Source organism: Parambassis ranga, chromosome 4, assembly GCF_900634625.1.
Source record: "Parambassis ranga chromosome 4, fParRan2.1, whole genome shotgun sequence".
NCBI lineage: Eukaryota > Metazoa > Chordata > Actinopteri > Ambassidae > Parambassis > Parambassis ranga.
This window is the reverse complement of record NC_041025.1, coordinates 2,486,895-2,496,446: the sequence shown is the minus strand read 5'-3', so window position 1 is coordinate 2,496,446 and position 9,552 is coordinate 2,486,895.

Sequence of the window (9,552 nt, the reverse complement as noted above, 5' to 3'; positions counted from 1 at the left end):
AACAATCGGGTCAAACAGGTGCTGTTCTTAAAAAATAAATAAAAAAACAATAAACAAATTATGATCAAGATCAACTTCCTGTAAAGCTGCACACACTTCCTGGCTAAACCCCATTTGCTTCTGAGCATGGAAATATGGTACGGAAAATGACAAACAAAAATAAAGCTGCCATTCAAAAATATAGAAATATTTACTGTCAGGGTTTGTGCAGGTGAGCGGACACAAGTGCAGAATGCAGAGCAGTTCAAAATAAAAAAAAAGTCTTTATTTTGTGCCAGGAGGGCAAAGCAAATGTCCAAAACACAAAATCACACAAGATGTGGCAAAACTCCCCAAGGCGAAAACAAAGTCTCTCAACAAAAAATCATGGGAGACAGGTTCAAAAGCATTGCATGGCAAAACAACCTAGGCTGAATGACGAGACAAACTTGCGAGGAGTGCAGGGAAGACAAAGACTAAATACACAAGGACCACGGAAGACAATGAGACACAGGTGACACACATTAGGGCAGGGCAGGTAATCAACCAAGGAGAGAAACCACAGGAAGTCAAGCACAAGACAAAACACAAGGAGGACAAGACTGTCAAAGTAAAACAGGAAGCACAAGACGAGGCAAGACAACATCACAAAAACAGAAACCCAGGGAACAGAACAACAACCTAACGAAGATAACAGGACACAGGATAAACAGAAAACCCAAAACAAGGAAACAAAACCAGAACTAAACACCAGGTTGTGACATTTACCCTCCCACAAGATTACTATGAAATAATAATTGGGTCACTAAAGAAGAACTGCATCAATATTGACATGTGACATAATATGATACGCTATCATTTCTATAATCTTATTTAAACACTTGGGTCCGAGAGGTGCTTGTGGCATATCTTGTTCAGCAGCTCCCCTGTGACACTTTGTTGCCTAATTAAACCTACTGCAAAAAGCTGTTATGATGGTTGTGAGGTTTCAGCATTACAAACCAGCTGGTGTCACTGCACACATATAAAAAATCATAATGCAATCTTTTTTTGATCTGATTCAAGCTGCACCACAAACATGCAGCTTGAATGTTTGGTCTATGGCTTTGCTGTGACAGTGAATGCGTCATTCACTTTGGATAAATGTCATGATGTCTGCTCAGCTGAGGCAGCTTTAACAAGGACAACAATGAAATGCAACGGTGGAAATACAGACAAATGGATGACTCAAGCCTTTAAATCTGAAAGGATTATTATGCCACAATAAAACGATGGATGTCACAGTGCTTATTGTAGATATTCAGCACTGCTACGCTACAGTCTTTTTGTTTGTGTATCATTCAGATATCTAATCATTCAGCTGTTGGTCAATCATTAGAATAGTTTACCTCCCCATTAGTTGTCAATCATAAAAAAGTTATATATATATATACACATAGTATACATAATTACTTAACATAACTTGATGAAGCACTATCTACATTAATGATTGTCTCTGAATCCCAAAACCTCCTTCATCCACAGCGTTTCACACCAGTCCTGAAAATAGACAAAGAAACAATGCTGTGTAATTAATAAAAGCTTTATTCTATTCTTCGTATCTAATCGTTTTACATTTTTATAACTCTGATACCCTAGCTCCTATTTTTTCCAACTTTTTATGTCTCGGGACCTGACAGGACCCGAAAGAACTCCTCGGGCGGTCAGGTCTTGTATTTTCTCCATTTGTACACAATCTGAGAAACTTTCGTACCCTTCCATCTATCCATTATCTGAACCCGCTTTGTCGTGCAGTGCAGGGTCACAGGGGGGCTGTGGAGCCTACGGGTGAGAGGCGGGACACACCCTGGACAGGTCACTAGTTTGGTGAAAAAACAAACAAAATGCACCAACATGATTGTGTAAAAAATCTAAAAAAACTGGCAGAATATAGTGAAAAAAGGGTTTGTAGAGGCTGTAAATATGCAAATCATTCAATATCTAGAGCATGTGAAGGTCTCGTTCTTTTACTGGTAAAAAGCAGCCCACAGTGATCCTATGACTCATGCACGACTGCTGCAATGTGATGCCTGGTCTCTGCTGTGAAGCCTCAGCAGCTTTTCCTCTGTGGCTCTGGCATCTCAATTAAATCCCAGCTATAATGCAATCAGCCCAGCAGTAATGGGCAATATTGCCTTGCATAACTCACTCATAACTCATTTGCAGAATTAATTGCTGCATTAGATGCTGGGTGTCCCCAGTGGCGAGTGAGCTCCGGCGATAAGAGATTTCATTAAATTCACTTGTTTACAACACGTTCCTTCAGCAGCAGCGCTGTTTATTCAGGATGAAGAAAGATGCAGCCTGCCATTGTCATACCACAGAGTGTCAGTGTAGAAAGGAAGGGCCAAACCATGGATGAGACAAACACAGTGCTAACCCTGTTCATGACCTTTACAAGCATTGTAGCAGCAAAAACTGCAGAACATGCTCAATGCTTAAACATATAGGTCCCATATATAGGTTACATGACTGGTAAACTCTGTATTTCAGAACCAAACCTTTTTTTTTACAGTGCAAACTGCAAAACCTGCTCATGTCATCAATGACCATACTACAGTATATTGCATGTCACACCACTATCATGGCTCCATGGATGGCAGTGTTTGTCAGTCCTCATGCCACTGTGATCTGAAAAGTCATTTTCCTCACTTTCAACACTACCAGTCAAAAGTTTGGACACACCTTCTCAGTCTTTACTGTCCTTATACTTTCTATATTGTCCATTGATACTGAATACATCAAAACGCTGAAAGTACAGTTACAGAGAAATTCATTTTAACTTCGCCTGATTTTGTAACTTTGCCTGCTAACAAAGAAATGATCTGTGTATAATTTCAATGACACAGAACAATAACAAGGTTAGGTGGCCACAAGGTTTGCACACATCTCAGGGCAGATTTTGTCCCACTCCTCTTTGCAGATCCAAGTCATTGTTTTGCTTGGTGGCTGATGTTTGGAAACCTTCCTCCACAGATTTTCTATGGGATTAAGGTCTGGAGAACAGACTAGGCCACTCCAAGACCTCAATATTGTTATGTGAGAATAAGGAACGGGATCCACTCGCAGATTCACAAGGTAAAAAACTGTGTAAAAAACACAGAAGAAGGCAGGTGTACGCGGAGTGCAGGTCTGCTGGGTCTCATGAGGCACGAGGATTCTTGAGAGGCAAAGACAGGTGAGTAAACGACAGATCAAAACAAAAGGCAACAGGAGAAATGCTTTCTGTCTTACTACTCTAGGTTAATCGAAGAACTGACGACAAAGGAGGAAAAAGGTCGGGCTTAAAAGCGGTGAGCCAGAGGTGGAGTAACGAGAAACAGGTGAGACCAATTAACAGACTCCTGAGGAAGAAAGAACACAGACCAGGTATTACATACAAAGAGCCCCTAGGGGGCATCAAAGTCCAGCCCACACTACAAATATGCTTCTTCTTGATCAAAACTTTGTTGCCTTGGCCATGTGTATTGGATCATTGGGCTAAGGTTAGGTCTAGTGAAAAACACTGATCCAAAAACACTAAGGCTGCTGAAGAACAGTTCACAGAACTGGAAGGCTGGTATGTTTTGGCATTGGCACAAGAAGGACTGGTGGGGAGTAAAGGAAAGCACACACATAATATACACAAGGAAGGGGAAGACAAGATGGCGGTCAGTGATTTCAAAGTAAAACACAGGAAATGATACAAACATAAATGAAACACAAAATAAAAGCCCTCAGGCTGAAACCCTGACAACTATTTCTTTGTGGCAAACTTACAAAATCAGCAGGGGTTCAAATATATTTTTTCTAACTGTATGGCATTATGTAAGTAAACAGGAAAGTATTAAACAAACCAGAAAATGTGTTAAATGTTAGATTTCTCAAAGTAGCCACCTTTTGCTTTGATTGAGGTTGTCACCTTGAATGCTTTTCCAACAGTCCTGGGGTTGTGGAGCACTAATTTGCTTTCACATGCAGCATGTTAGCAATGTATTAGCAAAGTTTGCCTGGTGGAACCTAACAGCGTACATGTCATCTCAAAAAGTAACTGAACACTGGTTAAAGTGGCTACACAGTGATGTAAAATGATAAAATATTGTAAAAGCAAAAGCTCTCACACCATTAACCTGCCTGGAAGACATGTGGCCACCACAGCATCACTTTGCAGCCACTTCTGCTCAATCAGTCTTCGCCAGTGCTGAACGGTCCTACCGATAACCACTCTTGTCTTACATCTTTCTGCATCAAGCCTTTTGTCTGCCATCTTGTGTCCCACTTAACTATAAACTCAGTGGAAGAGAGTGACAACCAGCCAACCATTGCACTTTTTTTTAAGCTTTTTTTTTTTTTTAAGTGTTTTGTCGCTTCTACAGATAATATTCTCGTTTTGATGTGAAATTGATGACAATTTAACAAAAAGTGCATCAAAATGAAATCTCCTACCCCACCTGTATATACACTCATGCTGTGTGGAGCTCCTCTGGCAGGCTGCTACCCCGGAGGCCGTGCCGGAAGATAAACATGTTACCTCTGTGTCAGCAGAAACACCTAGATCAAGTAACAGACCTCAGAGGGTATAACAGTAAAAGCACGGTGTCTAATTCCAGCTGCAAACAGATGACTTATTTCCATACACATTTCCACACTTTTATATTATTTATCTCCGTCCTCCTCTAAGGTAATAACTAGAAGAGCATGAATAATTCAGTGGAAATCAGGACTTAGATTACTGTCATATGGAAGAGGTTTAATGTGTTTAATGTCTCTGCCTCATCACTTCCCTCATCACTCCCCAGAGGACTTTGTCACAGCGAGGACTGAGATGCTGTAAACACACTCCTACTAGTGCTGTCATATCGTTTTTATATATTCAGCATTAATGTTGTCATTTCTGGTCAGAATCCATGAGGCTCTCCTTATCCAAATCCAAAATACCTCTCTATATTAGAAGTTGGAATTTTGGCTAATCCTACCTCACAACACTCTATTTTAGAAGCACCTCCTGCTGTTGGCATCATCCTCATAGGGTTGTTAGAGAAACTGTTTAACCTGCAGCGACGCAGATTTCACATCATGAACAGCGAGTGGGGTGTCCACAGACGTCTCGTGAGGGTAATGACATCCCAGTACAACTGTTTTTACTGATTTAATTATTTGTATATTATATATGGCCTGCATGCATATTGTATTGTCCTGCAATACACTGCACACTCACTCATGTACAGATCAAATGTGATATTTTCCATTTAATAATATATTTTACAGTATATGTTACTCACTGCTATCCATCAAGTGTTTGTGGCAGCTGAAAGCCTGGAAAAGGTTACAAAACCAGTTTGGTAAAGGTTTGGACTCCACAAATCCACTGTGTACAAATTTAGAAAACTCTACACCAAGAGCCTTTCATAAAGCAGGTTATGTGTAAGCTCTGAGTATGTTCAGCCTAAAATGAAGGAAACCTCAGAAGCAGGTTTTCTTGAAGAAACCTGGGCTGGTGAATTTATTAGGAAAACATTTTCTGACATTTTGGACACTACCTCAATCATTTTCTGTTGCAGTTAATTACGTCATTGCTGTCACATAAAATGTGCAGATCTCTGCCGGCTAAACAAACTACATTGCTAGCAATTATAATTGTGCAGTTATTGCCAAATAAACATTTTCATGCTACAGTCCTTAAATGGATTCCTCAGACAGGTAAGGTAACTTCTGTTCCTGTTCTTTTCGCCACTGACCATCGGTAGGACATTTCTTTTCATGATGCATTGTGGGATACATTGAAGGCACTATATGGGGCCTAAAAACCTCACTGCACATTCAGACAGCACTACAAAATGGTGAGGCACTATATAGAGCCATATATTAGGAAGTGATTTCAGGCACAGCCCCTGCACATTTTGTGCAGTGGCTGAGTAGGCATACATGTTTTTTTTAAATCAAGGATCTGTCATTAAGGGGGTTGAATCAGTTCAGAGGAATTACATTTACATGAGCAGATTTGCAGCAGCAACAGTTTAGTTTTTTTTTTTTCATTCCACTTGTTGTATTATATCACCCAGAACGGTCACAACACAAATTACTCACATTGAATTTGGTACAAAAAGCAACATTTTGTCAATTTTGTGGCAGAAAAAAAGACTTATTTAAACAAGGATAACAAGACACAGGTGAGAACCATCAGGGCGGGGCAGCCAATCAAAACAAGGGAGGAAAAACAAGAGGAAGTCATTTAAAATAAGTACACAGAAGGAAACAGGACTTTCAAAATAAAACTGGACCAACTTCTTATTTTTCAGCATCTGTTGCCATGGTGAATCAAGGTACCTGGGATTCATTGATCATTATCAATGGATCCTAGGTGATTGCATTAGTCGTGGTGCTAAGAATGTTCCATCTCAGGGTAAATCATCTCAGAGTTGACATATAAACTCAGAAAACTTCTTGAATGAAACAGGCCCCTGCTTACATCTGTTGTTTTATAATAACTAGAGACATTTTGTCTGTAAAACAAAGTAAGAAGGACAGAATTGCAGTCTTTGTCCTTTGTGGGATTGATGATGTTCCTTTTGTTGCATGTACGTCCAAAGTTAATTTGCAGAAAGTGTGTGTGTTGATGGACTCCCAAACAAAAGCAGCGGTAATTGCAGCCAGGCAGAGATAAGGATTAAACTGTTGAAACTCCTTGAACAAGAAACACTCAAACAAAACACAGTGAGCAGTTTGTCCCTGTAATGAAGGCAAAATAAATGTCATATTTATATCAGACATATTTATTTATGATTACTGGTCAGCCTACAGCTGGTGCAGTAATTTTTTTTCCAACATGTTATACATTTTTGTTTTGCATCGTATAAAAATCACTTGTCCAAACTACAAACACAAGGTGAGGGTAATGAGACACAGGTGGAAACAATGAGGGCAGAGCAGCCAATCAAAAGAGGGGGAAACACAAGACCAGGAAGTACAATGAACCAACATGAACCAAGGGAAGTTTAGCATTTCAGTATAATACATCTACGTACATACAGCAAGAGAGGTGTGGTATGATGGTATGAGCCTTACTGTGCCCACTGAAACCTCAGGGCCTGCTGTGTCAGCATGTCCTACCACAGGCTGCATGCAGTCAATGGAGGGTTTTGGATGGCTTTGTCTTTCTGCAACATGCAGGGAGTGTTGCTACTGTTCCTTTGTCAACTATGCTTTCAATGTTATCGCTAGGAGTATTTAGTGCTTTTACTATCTTTTTGTATCCATTTGTGTGAAAGTTAATAATCAATGACGTTTTAGGATAATTATTCACCCTTCACAAGCCCAAACCAGATCAAATATTTTAAGTGTCCTATTTTAAGCACACCTGATGCAGCCGATAAAACCCTTGATTAGTTACATCAGGTGTGCTTGAGACAACCCCTGATTTTCAAGTGCAAGGAAATCTAAAATCATGAAGTAAAATGAAGGAAACATCTAAAACAGAGCATTTTGTGTCAAAAAAAAAAAAGCTTAAGGTTTGCAAATTGCACCGATAAACCTAAACTGCAATGAGGGACGTTTCCTAGAGAATAAGTAGCTCATATAAATGCATTATCAATGTAGTGAGCACTACGCTATTTTGCACTAGTTTGCACATTTGCAAAAGTCTATTCCATCCTTATTTCATATGTAGTGAATGCACACTCTGTCTGTGGGGGCAAGGAGGTAGAAGATATGTGAAGTAAAACCAGACAAACAAAGAATTTTTATTGATCTAAATGTGATTGTTTTAAATACAACACAGAAGAACTGGCACACAGGCCTTAGATGCCATTGGGTTAATTCATGCATTAAGCATTACTGAAGTATGTAAGTTGAACTCTAATTCTCAAGTGTTACCAAAGAACAGCACACAGTGATATTTGTAAAAAGATAAAGGTAAGGCTGTAGTTGCTATCTCTGGAGGAAGTTTATGGGCAGAGTCTATCTCTTGTGGCAGCTTTCTTTTTAAAGGTAAGCTTGCTCTTTTGCTGCACCTGGGAAGGAGACAGCAGATGCCAGCTGCTTCTTCACTTGCTCCCCACTGGCATCTGGCTGTCATCTCCCATGACCGATTCCTCCCAGGGATTAAGCAGATCTACCATAATCTATTGCAACGCCCCAATCTCTGCGGAAAAATATAGATTTTGCTTTCAATACCTTTAAAGATATTGCTCTGTCTTCATTTAAAAGCCTGTCACTATTGAACCAAGGGTTTGTATAAGGACTTTGTATAAGGAAATAAAGTTATAAACTTTAGAAGTGGTGCATATATTCTCACTTTTATGTCACACAAAATGTATGACAGTATTAAATCTGTATTATAATCACTGAATTGTTGAACAGTTACAATGTGGTGCAGATCTTACACACATATACACATCATCTATCCACATGTAAAAAAAAAAAAATAATGCATATCACCAGCACAGGCTGTGAGATCATTCCTGTCCTTCAGAGACACTCAGAGTTTCCATATGAAAAAAAGATAAGGGGTTCTAGAGATCCTAATCTTGGAGTTATGTTTTAAATCATAAAGCCAATTTTCTCAAGTAAAGGAAGGGTGGATATCTGTGAAATCCACATGGTGACTGTGGGGATGTGGAGATGACCATCCTAACAAAATGGCAAAAAGATATTTTAAGAAGATTATCAGGTGAGTGGTTCAGCAAAGGTTTGAACACTTTGGGAACATCGCTGAAGTCAAAGTCACTGTATAAAATAAAAGGATCTAAAATAAAAAAAATAAATAAATTAAATAAAAGATCCAATAAAAAAGTTCAACTTTGTTTGTGGCTTGATATTGAGGTGCATTAAAAAGTATTGTATGTTATGTAGGTGTCAGAATCCAAACGCAGGGTTTAGAGTTCAAGGCGATTTATTACAACAACAAAAGGGTTTTGACTAAGGACGTCCACGAGATAAAAACGACAGTTGCTCGAAGGTCTATGGCAATGCTGGGAGTCACCGGGGAAGGAGCATTTCCTTGGAGGAGAAAACAACAACCCAGTTATGGTTATCTCAGCAGATGTCTCTGTTGACTGCTACCATGGAGGTAAACTCAAGATCTGGCCATGAGTGGAAGTGAATGGGGTCCTTAAGAACAGGCAGCTGAAGATTGGAGATGGCAGACAGGTGAGTCCAATTAGCCCAGTGCTACTCCCAGCAGCCACTGCAGGCTCATGAATGCACCTGAGAGAGAAGGAAAAAAAACCCAGCCAGTAGAAGGTCCACAAGAAGGAAAACAACAGGGGGCAGCAGAGCGTCTCATCACAGTACCCCCTCTCAACGGGCGGCTCCTGGCGTCCCTCCAGGCTGGTCTGGGTGACGGCAGTGGAAATCACGAACCAGGGATGGGTCGAAGATGGCGGACCAGCAGGATCTCTCCTCCGGCCATCTCCCTCCCAGTCCACGAGATACTGTAGACCCCTTCCACGGTGGCGAACATCCAACAGGCGGTGGCCAGTGTATGCTGGCGCGCCATCATCATTGGTTGAACTTGAGACATCACCCGCCAGGTGATAATAGTCAGTATTTAAACTA